The following is a 12884-nucleotide window of genomic DNA, read 5'->3' on the forward strand; positions in this document are numbered from 1 at the left end:
AAAGCTGAAGAAGCACGTTAATGCGGTCTGGGCGCCGGCGATTCTTGCATTTTCGCTTACTTCTCTTTGGGTGGTTTGCACGACGTTGTATTGTCTGTTTTCCGGAGATGAGAACCCTTACGATCTGTGGCTTGGACTGGCTTATGGAGGCAGCTGCGCATTCAGGCTTCTCGACTTGGCCATTATCAGTGATGACTTGTGCAGTGAGGTAAGCCGTTAAATACTGTCACTCACCGTTGAGGAAGTAACTGAGTAGATTTTCAAAAGGGTATAAATTGCATGTAGTGCAAATCAGAAGCCGATGGAACGGGAAAAAATTCTCTATTATGCACGAATGGGTTCATTACGCTGCTTCGCTCGTCTACAAGGAATTCTGGGATTCGGAAGAGATATTAGGATATCTGACAGCTTAAGCGATCGTCCGTTAATTCGTATAAAAAAAAAGAGGGAGACTTTTTTACATTAGGGACATAAGGGGAGACAATTTGCATCGTTATTTCTGGTGTGCCGTGCTGGTCAATATGCGTAGCACACCCACATGATCCCGCGGTGGGCTTTTCAGGCTCAAGACATCAGGCGCATGACTAAGACTGCAAGAATAATTCATGTGGCAGATACCCATGCATCTCAGGTAATAACTTCATGGAATTATTACAAAACTGCTAGGAGATCTAGTCAACTTGCAAGGCTCGGGTTATGTTTGACTGCTACTTTGCGTCTGTAGTCCCTTAGCATGAAACGTAAAGATATTTACCATTTCGAACAGTTCTTACTATAGAATATTGTATTATAGCTCTCTACAGACATGATAATATTAGTAAATGACGTTGAGATGGGGCTCTCTGACTATTCCGATATGTTTTTGTTCCAATCTCCTGACGTCAAATTTACGCAACCACCGACGCAAGCAACAGGCAGTAAGCCGCAGCGTTGCCTGAACAGCCCAATAAAATGCTCTCCTCGTTTATAGGAGGTCGCTTTTGTTTACTTTCAAAACGAATACCATTGAGAGCAGCATTCCGGGCAAGTTGGTAATCCATTCATCCATAATCCATATCATTTAAGTAATGGAATACCATTGCCTACACTGAGCGGTGTTTCTTACCTAATTGGCTGACAACAGGCGTGGTGCACGCTCAAGGGGAGAGGGTTTCGATGGGGCCGAGCCAGCGCACTGAGTACAGATAACAGCATGAAGAGGTTGGTGCCGGCGTCAGCGATTGGTCCGCTTTCTCTTACTTAGCTTGCTGTGGCTGGTCGAAAATCGCTGCGGCGTGCAACGGTAGGTTAAAACTGCCGCTAAAACTGATCCTCAGGAAGGAAGGGTTGGCAGAGCCATGTCATATACGTGCCGAAAGGGCTTGATAACGTTATACTGTCACGCAAAAAATGTCATTATACGCAAATAAACCCATGCTTTCCGGTAGGTACGAGTAGCCAGTGCCTGAGCGATCGGCGGCAGCCATCTTCTATTCATTTTGGAACAAGGTAGCCTCCGGTTATTCAGATAAAATTCAGTTTTGTTCGGCACATTGATGCGTCTTTAACTCGTACACGTCACTTTGACGCGGGGAGTTTCCGCGGTTTTGTGACGTCGCGTGACAGACAGGCGAAGTGGCTGCAGCCGGAAACCTAACCAGAAATAATAAGTTTTCTTTTGTTGAGTCGAATCACGCATAAACAATGTGTATGCATAAACACGCAGTAGATGGAGAGCTGTTGCGGTTTTCGTGACGCCGCGTGGCCGACAGGCGAAGTGAGGGCGGTCAAAAAACATTTTTACCCGATCGTGGAGGGCTGATTGCAGAATTGGAATAGAAAAGTTTGGAATAAGTTTACGTTATAGCGCCCATGCTTGAAATACTCTATTATATGTGACAGTGACATTCTGGAATGTATGTGCGGATAACGGAAAACGTGAAAAAAGTACGTATGAAAGGTAGCAAGGCAGGCTTGTCATGGGACTCAAAAGTAATTTTAATGTATTGTACGTGCACAAGACGAGCACATTAAGAACGGCATGCGTCAGTAGATCGCTATAGTGCAGTGCACTCCTTCTGAAGCTTTTCCTGCACCAGCACACGACCCCTCTTTAACGAGACAGCTCTTGACAAGCAAGATCAGTGTTTGTATTTAGCACAATGAAGAAACGCGCTTACTGGAGCCCGGATATTCATTTAGCAAAATTCTTATTGTAGTTTACTCGTTTGGTTACTAGAATGGCTATCGTATTGCCCTACATCAGATCGTCATTATGCACTCGAACAACGGCCTTCTAACTTCGAAATTTCTTGGTAATCTAGAAGCTTTGGCTGTTCAGTGATGCTCTGTGGTAGCCCAGCAGTAAAAACAGATTAAAATACAGTTTATGTATTTCCAGCGATTGACGGGAACCAGAAATAATCAAGGACAGCAGGACAGGGAGCTAGGACGCAGAGTCTGTCCTGTCCTGTTGTCTTTTCTTATCCAATAACATCGCCAGCGCTTGAGAGGAAAACTCTCTAGCGCTGGAAAGGAATCAAATATTAAAATTCCAACTAGCCCAGCTTTTTGCCATAAGTTCGGATCACAGGAACTAACATAATAAAGGCTGTCAACTTCCTCGTCAAACATACGAGTATTGGAAATGTTAACATTAGTAATCTTGCGCAGATCCAGTATCTGCATGACAGCATCGACCCACCATCAATGAGACTCACGGGGGCCAGCTTCTTCTGCGTTGGCAGGAGACTTCTTGTTGCGGTATGTCTATGTTTGTAGGAGGGTTGGTAAATAAAGACTGAAAATTCTGCTGTGAAATCTTCATTTCGGAAAGTTATTCATCGAACATTTATCCTTTTCTATATGGTGGCCAGTAAGTGAAATTCCATCGTTTCTGCCAAGTCTAAATAGCATGAGTGAAGCCAGCTGCTGACAGATACTAAAAATGAGCCTCCCATGTCCTCACTACACCTTGCTATGTATCAAAACAGCGTCTTTTTTTTTACCGTGAGGCGCATAAAGAAGTAAGAAATCACTACATCTGGACGGTAGAACAAGTAAGCAGGATAATTGTGATGCTTTGGATAACGGTAAAAAAATAACCTTGCTTGGACGTGTAAAAAGCCATACAACAAAGTGCAGCTAACCTAATGAAGGCTATCTTTAGGATGGTGGAACCAGATGGATTGCCTCATGTTATCTAGGCTTGTTAGAAACGGTTGGACGCGTGTGTTTCACTTACTTGGGAGCGTGCAGAAATAATTAAATGTGCCGATGAAAAACTTTCTGAAATAAATATTTCAGAGCATCAGTCTCAATCTTTATATGAACAGCCCACATAATAAAGCACAAGTTTCAAACACATGCATTGTGTATGACGCGTAGAAAAGCTAAATATCTTGTCTCTAAGAGTGCCAGAGTGGCTCACAATGAGTATATACCGCCGTCATAACAAGCTAAGGATTGAAGTGATTGAAATTTAAAAAAAAAATAGCAATAGTCGGTCGATTCGGATGATGCCTAAGAGGTGTAATTTGAGATCTCTGGTCGAAATTTGTAGCTGATTTAAATCAGCTGATGATGAAATCAGCTGTTGGCAGCTTCGCTTCCTCTCGCGGACTACTGTCCTGCCTTTGCTAACAGGTTGAAACCTTGGGCGCCTTTTCTCCACTCTTCTCGAACACGCCACAGTGTGTCACACGCGGAGCTACGCGCTAAGTGGTGGTCGGGCCTAAGGACTAGTACTGTGGAAGTACGTGACATGAGCTTTAGAGCCATAACGTTGAAAGCACCGCTAGAGTGGCATAATGCTCCGCCGCATAGTCGATGCTGTCCGAAAACGACGACTCCACTTTATGGTTCAACTAGCGTGCTCAAAACTGTTTTATAGTAAATCTGCGCTCATTCGAGGCTGGCAACTTCTATCTAAACAATCAGGACTGCCTGATCTTCTCAACTATGGTCACATCGCCTGTGGTCTGCAAGGGTAAATTTTCTTTAAAATTGAAATTGCTTGCTTAAAGAGCCGGCCCTTGCTATGTAGTCATCAGGAACGAATTTCTATTGAAAATAACGTTTCTAATACGTTGTCTGCAAACATTATGCAGTCTGTTTCGATTCGTCGCTTTCGCGAGTATGCAGTTGGTTTCGTTGTTACGTAGCCGGGTAGAAGGTTCCAGACTCAGTCGCTTTTAATTTCTTTTTCAAGCTTGCGCATGATCTAAAATAAATTATGGGCATTCGGCCATCATAGATAGTTTGCGCCGCGAGTAATTACCCGTAAGACTACCCACATGAGCATTGCATAAATAGAAACGCACTAACTGCACACACCGCTGAACAACACTTTGCCGACAGCCTTAATGTTTGAGCAGGGAATAATCGCGAGAAAGCAGCATTGTGTTGTATTTTTTCACTCTATATCGGAGGTCAAAACCTCACTTGCACGTAAATGGAGAGCGGTGTTTTCCGTACTAATAAATTAGCTAAGTTTGTGTTATTTTCATCTACCTCAATTAACAAACTGTGTCTTTGTCCTCCCTTTCGCAGATGGCTGGCTCTGTGATCACGTACACGGTGATCTTAGTACAGACCTCCGATGGCTTAACCTCTGGGACGAACAGAAGCGGAACGAATGCAACCTCATGAGCAGATGCTCGCACTCATCATGCATAGCTTAGCGTCTTAACGCCTCTAACAATTCAAGCGTGCATTGGAATTCGAAGCACGAACAAGTTGCTTCAACTGACCCGTCGAAAGCGCCGATCATACTATTCTATCACACGTACGAAGTTGTCCATGGTTTGTTTTCCTTGCAAGTACATAAAACGTCAATAAAATAATTTTCCCTCTTTCTTTGCTTGCGCATTTTTCGCAATCGTATTAATTCCTTCATGGGGTTCAAAGTATACAATACGAATATAACCGATGCACTATAAATCACAAGGGAACGACAACTCATTGCTGAAAATTACCGGTGAAGATCCAATCCCTGATTATTTGGATGTACAGGCTTGATTAGCAGCCAAAGCTACATAGTGGTGTACCTCTGCGGGTAATATTCTCCGTATATGGAAAGCAGAAAACAAGTGGCAATGGCTGCTGCGGGCCACGATGATGATAATGCTGATGAAGGCTGAGATGAAGCATGTTCTGTTCATTCCAATAGTCAGGCCTACTAATGGGGATGAAATGCGAAAACGCCAGTAGTGTTAGGAGCGCTACTATTCCATTACGGAACGAGAATGCCTTGCTGTAGACTGGGCGGTTGCGAAGTTCCGTCCTTACGTTTAAGGTCGCCCTTTTTCCGTAGTCACTGACCATCATGCTCTCTGATGGCTCTCATCGCTAAGAGATCCTACAGGACGGCTTGGTCGATGGGCTTTGAGGCTACAAGAATTTTCATATTCCGTGGTCTACAAGTCTGGCCGCCTGCACCAAGACGCTGACAGCTTGTCGCGTTACTCTGTTGACGACCCTGACTCCTCCAATATTGCTGCTTGCGTATTCTCTGTGTCGCAGCTGCTTCATTTCGCCGACGAGCAACGTCGTGACGCCTACATCAGAGCACTCATCGACCGTTTTGAACACTCTCCGACCGATGGCAGTCTACGCCTCTTCGTCCTCCGCGACGGTACTCTGTACCGTGATAACCTTCATCCGGACGGCTCTGAGTTCCTACTCGTCACACCTAAACACCTCCGCTCAACGGTTCTAGCAGAGCTTCACGACGCACCAATGGCAGGACACCTCGGCGTATCTCGAACCTATGACCGCGTACGTCACCGTTTTTTTCTGGCCGGGCCTTGCCCGTTAATTTAATTATGGGGTTTTACGTGCCAAAACCACTTTCTGATTATGAGGCACGCCGTAGTGGGGGACTCCGGAAATTTCGACCACCTGGGGTTCTTTAACGTGCACCTAAATCTAAGTACACGGGTGTTTTCGCATTTCGCCCCCATCGAAATGCGGCCGCCGTGGCCGGGATTCGATCCCGCGACCTCGTGCTCAGCAGCCTAACACCATAGCCACTGAGCAACCACGGCGGGTGGGCCTTGCCCGTTCCGTACGACGTTACGTCGCCGCTTGTGAACTTTGCCAATGACGCAAGAAGCCTTCCCAGCTCTCCGCTGCTTACCTGCAGCCGCTCGACATCCCTGCCGAGCCCTTCCATCGTGTCGGCTTAGACCTTCTCGGTCAATTTCCGGAATCTACATCAGGAAACAAGTGGGTTGCAGTCGCGGCGGACTACGCGACCCGCTAAGCCGTAACCCGCGCTCTTCCGACCAGTTGTGCAACTGATGTTGCGGACTTTCTCCTGCATGATATCATTTTGATTCATGGTGCTCCGCGTCAATTGCTAACAGACCGTGGCCGTACGTTCTTAGCTAAAGTCATTGACGACATCATGCGTGCCTGCTCAATACAGCATAAATTTACCACCTCCTACCACCCTCAAACGAACGGCCTCACTGAGCGTTTGAAACGCACCCTTACAGACATGCTATGCAAATACGTTTCAGACGACCACCGTGACTGGGACCAGGCTCTACCTTGCATCACCTTTGCGTACAACTCTTCCCGTCTCGACACTGCTGGCTTTTCTCTTTTTTACCCCTTGTATGGCCGTGAACCGACGCTACCACTGAACACTGTGCTTCCGTCCACCACAGCATCAACTAGCGTTTATGCCCGTGATGCTATCGCCCATGCTGACCATGCTCGCCAACTTGCGCGCGCTCGTCTATAAGTCTCTCAAGGCAAACAAAAGCAACTCTACGACCTCCGTCACCGTGATGTCAATTTTGTGCCCGGCACCCTCGTGTTGCTTCGGCCACCACCGCGTAAAGTTGGCCATCGTGAAAAACTGCTTTCCTGCTAACGGGCCCATATCGCGTGCTTCGCCAAGTGACCGATGTCACCTACGAAATCGTTCTAGCCACGCCCACTACGTCCTCTGCTGTGACAACCAGTGACATTGTCCACGTCGCCCGACTCAAACCCTACAACTCTCCACGCCCCTTGGATATTTAACAGCACCGTGACGGCGCTTTTGCCACCGGGGGGTAGTATTACGATATCATCGAGCGATGCTCAAGGGATGAGCCGCCTCGAGAACGACGACGAAGTGGGTCTGGGCCTTTGGCGCGAGTGAATATCGGCCTGGTGCTCTGGCTCCAGTCCAGTGTAAATAACCTGTAACTAGCCTCTTTCGTCTGTGTCTTTCTACACGTAACAATATCTATAGCAACAACTAAAGTGTTGTTTAACAGTCTCGGAAGAGAACAGCAGTTTACGATAGGTAGTGATGCACTGGCAGTGGTAAGGGAATACGTCTACTTAGGACAGGTAGTCACTGCGGATCCGGATCATGAGACTGAAATAATCAGAAGAATAAGAACGGGCTGGGGTGCGTTGGGCAGGCATTCTCAGATCATGAACAGCAGGCTGCCATTATCCCTCTAGAGAAAAGTGTATAACAGCTGTGTCTTACCGGTACTCACATACGGGGCAGAAACCTGGAGGCTCACGAAAAGGGTTATATTTAAATTGAGGACGACGCAACGGGCTATGGAAAGAATGATGGGTGTAACGTTAAGGGATAAGAAAAGAGCAGATTGGGTGAGGGAACAAACGCGAGTGAATGACATCATAGTTGAAATCAAGAAAAAGAAATGGGAATGGGCAGGACATTTAATGAGGAGGGAAGATAAGCGATGGTCATTAGGGTTACGGACTGGATTCCAAGGGAAGGGAAGCGTAGCCGGGGACGGCAGAAAGTTAGGTGGGCGGATGAGATTAGGAAGTTTGCAGGGACAACATGGCCACAATTAATACATGACAGGGGTTGTTGGAGAAGTATGGGAGAAGCCTTTGCCCTGCAGTGGGCGTAACCAGGCTGATGATGATTATGATGATGAAATAACGTAGTCTGTAACTGCGTTATTATCTCGTACCTGTTTGCCCGAACTCGCAACGCGCGGAGAAATAACCAGGTTGAAATTCTTGTACCAACTGTATAAGCATAAATTAAATTTGGACTCCAGACTCTACTTGCGTCCCCCTGGACGAGTGTCCCCACGTACAGGTCAGCCTCAGGCTGTAATGCCCTATGTGCCCCACGTTGATGCCTTCAAATTTTCCTTTCTTGTGAAAACTATAGTCGATTGGAACAGCCTTGACGCAGATGTATTTATTGAAACACACACAGCTGAATTATTTGAGCGTAAACTACCATTATGTGTTTGTTGAATGCATTGTTTGCTTATTGCGGAACCCGCGTTACGTATTTGTTGAAAATTCTTTTTCCCCCACCCCTGTAACAGCCTGCAGGGGCTAACAGTATTGGAAATAAATAAATAAATAAATAAATAAATAAATAAATAAATAAATAAGTAAAAGTAACCTCTGTTGAATAATTTTCGTAACTGTCGCTTTGCGTGTTTCGGGAATATATTGTATGCGCAAAAGACAGGCAGTTCAATTTCAAGCTTACGGGACCAGCAGTGGTTACGCCCTTACAATAACGGCTGTTAATGGTGCAGCGTTTCCTGTTCCTTGTCTTGGTCATGGCAAACGATAAATTGCTCGTAAGAGCTACCGCTCTTGTGACGATCGGCCCCCTGTCCGCGGTATTCTATTTGGCTGTGGCAACTGTACCGCAGAGGAGTCACTCACCTTTTTGAAAGGTTGAGGTTCTTTCTTTTTTTTTTCTCCCGTAAAAAAAAGGACGTGCGCTTGGTGTCTTCAGGCTGGTTCCTTGACATTCTTCAAGTGCGTCGGCACTTACTTTCACCAAAAGAAAAAAAAACTGTGGCCTGTCCTCCACAGTCTTTTATGTCCCCAATATGCGTCAGAGAAAACACAGGAAAGGCGGGAGATGTAAATTCAAGACAATGAGCAAAACAAGAACAATGTAAAAACAGGAGCCAACGTTTCGGCAAGTGGACTTGTCTTTTTTCAACGCGACATGCCTCCTTGAGAAAGACGAGTCCACTTGTCGATACGTCGGCAATATGTGTAAGGCACGCCAATAAGGGAAAAACTTATTAAAACAAAAGTGAATACTCAAAATACATCGTTACTCCGGTGCCATAAATGTAAATTGAGAAAAATCAAATCAGATACCATCTATGATAGTTCAAAATTACGCAATAAAATGGCAGTATTTTCTGAATGTTCTCGTTTAACTGCAAAAAGGTTTATTTTTGCTCTAAGATATCTGATAGGGGCTGAATAAATAATTCAACTATATATTTGCTTGTACTTACGCTTGAGCGCAGCCCGTGTGAACTCATGGAAACGCGTGATGAAGATTGATAATTTATGCGACTAAACCTATCATGTACTGTTTGGTTATGCATGTCTTCGATCTCGCCACTTTTTTTTTCGTAAAGTGCAAGAAATTGGGCTCTATTTACGATTTCGACAACGTTGCCTCAAATTTTCTACTTTTGTTCGACAAGCAAATTTACTTGTTTTGCTTCCGAACCATCCGATGGAATTCTGATGGTCAAAGACGCAAGAGTTCTGAACTTGAACCGATGCCATTATAGGCTTAAGAAAAATCAAATGTAACTGATCTAGATGCATTTCATTTAATTTTCGATTGCAAAGTACCTGTAGATTGTCTTCAGGTATCAGTGGCCAACTACTTATGGCTAATATTTTTCATCGGTAAGAACGTTGTCAACGGCATCTAGTTCTACACCGCGAAAGTGACCGTGACGCTTCTCTCTCAAAATTCCGTCATTTTCTCGATTTTGGAAGCTGTGTTGTACGCAAATGCGGCGCCGTTATTTGAACGACAATGTATTAGTTTTAGCTCTGTGTAATTCCGGTCTCTAGAGTCCGTTTTAAATTACCGTTCCGAACAGATTGTGGCATAATGTTTGTAAACAGGGATAAGGTGCCTCAGAACGGTTGTCCAACGTTTCGATGGGAGGACCTATCTTCGTCAAAGGCGGTCTCGTCATCCTCGGCATGTTAGTTTAAAGGGTTAGTGCAGGGACGTCACGTGCGGATCTTGTCGCTGGCGGCTGGTTTTAAAGGGAGAGACTTCCGTACGGATGTCACATGATATGGTACTGTGCGCATTTTAGAAGCGGAGGGCATTGTGTCCTGCGTGTAAATGTTTTTCCGTCCAGCTTTAAGTCTCAGAGTACTGACAGTGTGTATGCGTATGAAGTGTACTTTATTTAACCTCGCGGTCAAGGTCAGCATTGCACGATCCAACATTTATTTATATTTACTTTTTTTTCCTGTAAGTCAACACTTTTTATTAATATTTATCACTAATATCGCCTTACCCCGGATAGAATTGAAACGAACTCGCAGAAAACACATGCCTTGAATCTGTCCACCTGATATTCCAGGTACATCTATCTATCTATCTAGGTGTCAAGCCATTAAATGTTGCACTTAGACAAACAACTAACAGGGAAAAGGCTGGTAAAGGTTGCTAAAGTCGTGGCTTGGAATACTTGGTTCATGGTGAAAAAGTGTGGGGACAGCGCGAAATTGACGGAACGCAAGACGTGTTCATCCTTTCTTCGTCTTGCTTTCCGTCGATTTTGCGTGGTCCCCCTACTTTCGCCGTGAAAGGCTGACTTGAACCACCTGCTGTACACTTTTCGTTAGAAATTGCGCTCACATAACCTTTTACACGGCGCGTAGTGCTCTGATATTTTCAGAGGCCAGACTAGTTCTTTCGGAGCTTCACCGACCAGACGACATACAGTGACTTTCTTTGACATGAGAAATGCCGTCTGATTGCGCGAGCTCACTTTGGTGAATATTCAAGTCTCAGAAGTGCACCGTGCATATAGAAAAGTCGTCACGCAGGCGATACTGTTTCTGAGCTCGCTGAAGCTGCTGTTCATATAGCGCAAATTGGCAGTGCCAGCATCTTGGATCAGTAGGCGAAAAAAAATTTTTTTTTGATGCGATATGCCGCGTTTTACTTTGGTGTATTTGTCGGTGCTTCATTTCCCAATCATCATGTGTTCGAGGGAATCTAATAGTAAGTGTACAATCAGGTGTCATACTTTTGCATTGTGCGGTGTACGTTGTTGGGCACGCATATCAAGAATTTTGTCTAAAATAGTAATGACTTTTTTTTTTTCTAGTGTGGGAGTGAGCTGACTGTATGCGAAATGGCAGCTGAATTGTCCAAATCAGCCTCAGTTTACTCTGTCTTATCGGAAGTGTTGCCCTAGCGCGACTGTAATCCCTAACCAGTCAGTAATAAGTGTAACTGTTATTAATGCTTCATGAGCGAGTGTTGCTCCATCCAGAAAAATATTTTTTTCTCCTTGACGAGCTTTAGTTTTCAGCATGAAGTCTTGAGCTAAATGTGTTCGGCCAACACTGATTTACAAGCAGCGAGGCTCATTTGTAGGGTTAGAGCCGAGATAGAGGACGAATAAAAAGAATTGTGTCGCACGACTCACTATATTTTAAAATCATGGTCAGAGCAGAACGCCCAACCTAAAATTTCCAGCTGCAGTTTAGTTAGTTAATACATAGGAAATGCAATCTCCCCCTTTATTTCGCATCCGGCATGAACTGTCTGGACAAGTTCTACACGTAGTCGAAGGTGGTTTAGGGTGAAGCTCGCTTTCAGCGTTCAGCCTGGTGTTGGCCGCAGGCAACAGACCTATTACTAAAATATAGGTTTTTTTACGTTGAATATCTTCATTGTGGTTGTTTTTTGCACATCTCAGTGAAAAATGAACACTCAAGAGGGATATCTTTATGTATTGTACTTACACGATTAAGTGCAATCAGAAAATTACGAGAACACATAAGAGCAACAAAACGTTTACAGTGCTAAAGTTGCACCTCTGTGGGTTTAAATATATATCTGTCGAACAAGAATGCGCTGTTGATAGAACCTTCGCGACTTTCAGGAGTCTGTCTTGAGGAGCAGTTCTCGAAACGTGCCTAGCATATTCTGGGATTCGCCTATGATCTCATCGGTGGTTTTAATACATCAGTCCTTCGACGTTCACTGCAGCATTATGGACAAGGAAAACTGACAGGACCTGAACTGAGTGAATCTGGTGGGTAACTGTGGAGGTAGTATAGTGTCCAAGGGAAATAGCGTAGAAGTTCCCAGCAATAAGCATTTAGTAAAAATACCTCAAGAACAACTTCGGCTGAGAGCATAACATAAAGGTTCTCAAGGTATTTGCAAACGTAATATTTAGTTGATAATTAACTTCTCAAAGAAATCAGTAAAGTAAGCGCAAGTTTACATGAACATGGCAAAACGATTCCACGGAAATCCGCGGTGTAGAAGTTTAATTAGAAGTGTTTATTTAAATATTGGTCTCAGTGCCTGCTTTACTCCAGACTTCATGATTTAAGAGACCGACCAGACTCAATCGTGTAAGAGAGGAGTAAGTTATTGTCAGGACTGTGCACCCATTGTAGGAGTTTGTCCGTATTATTAGACGAGATGTGTGACTGAAGGGGAAAAGCCCGGCAGAAGCTACAAAAAAAGGAGTTTCTCACAAAAAGAAAAGCTTGGCTGTTCAAGAACAATTTTTCTCGTCGGCGTGTTGAATCCGGGACCATCTCGAAGAAAGCTTTCAGTTGCAAACCAGGCAGTTTCTTTTTTTTAATATGCGCAACCATGCAGCGAGTGGCATGGTTGCGGAAAGGTAGTCGAAATACGTGAGACGACCACGATTACGTCAATGGTGACTATTACAATTACAAGGAAGCATTTAAATGTAACCTGCAGAATTAGATTTACTATTATGTTCTTGTCGTCTTCCACTGTCTGTTTAATATGACTGGATTTTGAGCACTTATAGAAAAATTTCGCAGCAATAGGGTGGTTTTCTTCTTACTTTGCGACCAATCGGTTAAGAAATGGGCCTTCAATTTTTCAGGTG

The 12884-nt window shown here is 44.6% G+C and overlaps 1 long non-coding RNA gene across 1 annotated transcript; it reads left to right on the forward strand.

The window, feature by feature from the left end:
• Positions 1-544: 544 nt before the first annotated feature.
• LOC140213607 (uncharacterized) lies at positions 545-4827 on the forward strand. The gene is made up of 3 exons (XR_011890514.1): positions 545-631; positions 2653-2742; positions 4531-4827. It is a non-coding gene; the product is annotated as an uncharacterized lncRNA (long non-coding RNA).
• Positions 4828-12884: the final 8057 nt, after the last annotated feature.

This window comes from Dermacentor andersoni, chromosome 10, assembly GCF_023375885.2.
Source record: "Dermacentor andersoni chromosome 10, qqDerAnde1_hic_scaffold, whole genome shotgun sequence".
NCBI lineage: Eukaryota > Metazoa > Arthropoda > Arachnida > Ixodida > Ixodidae > Dermacentor > Dermacentor andersoni.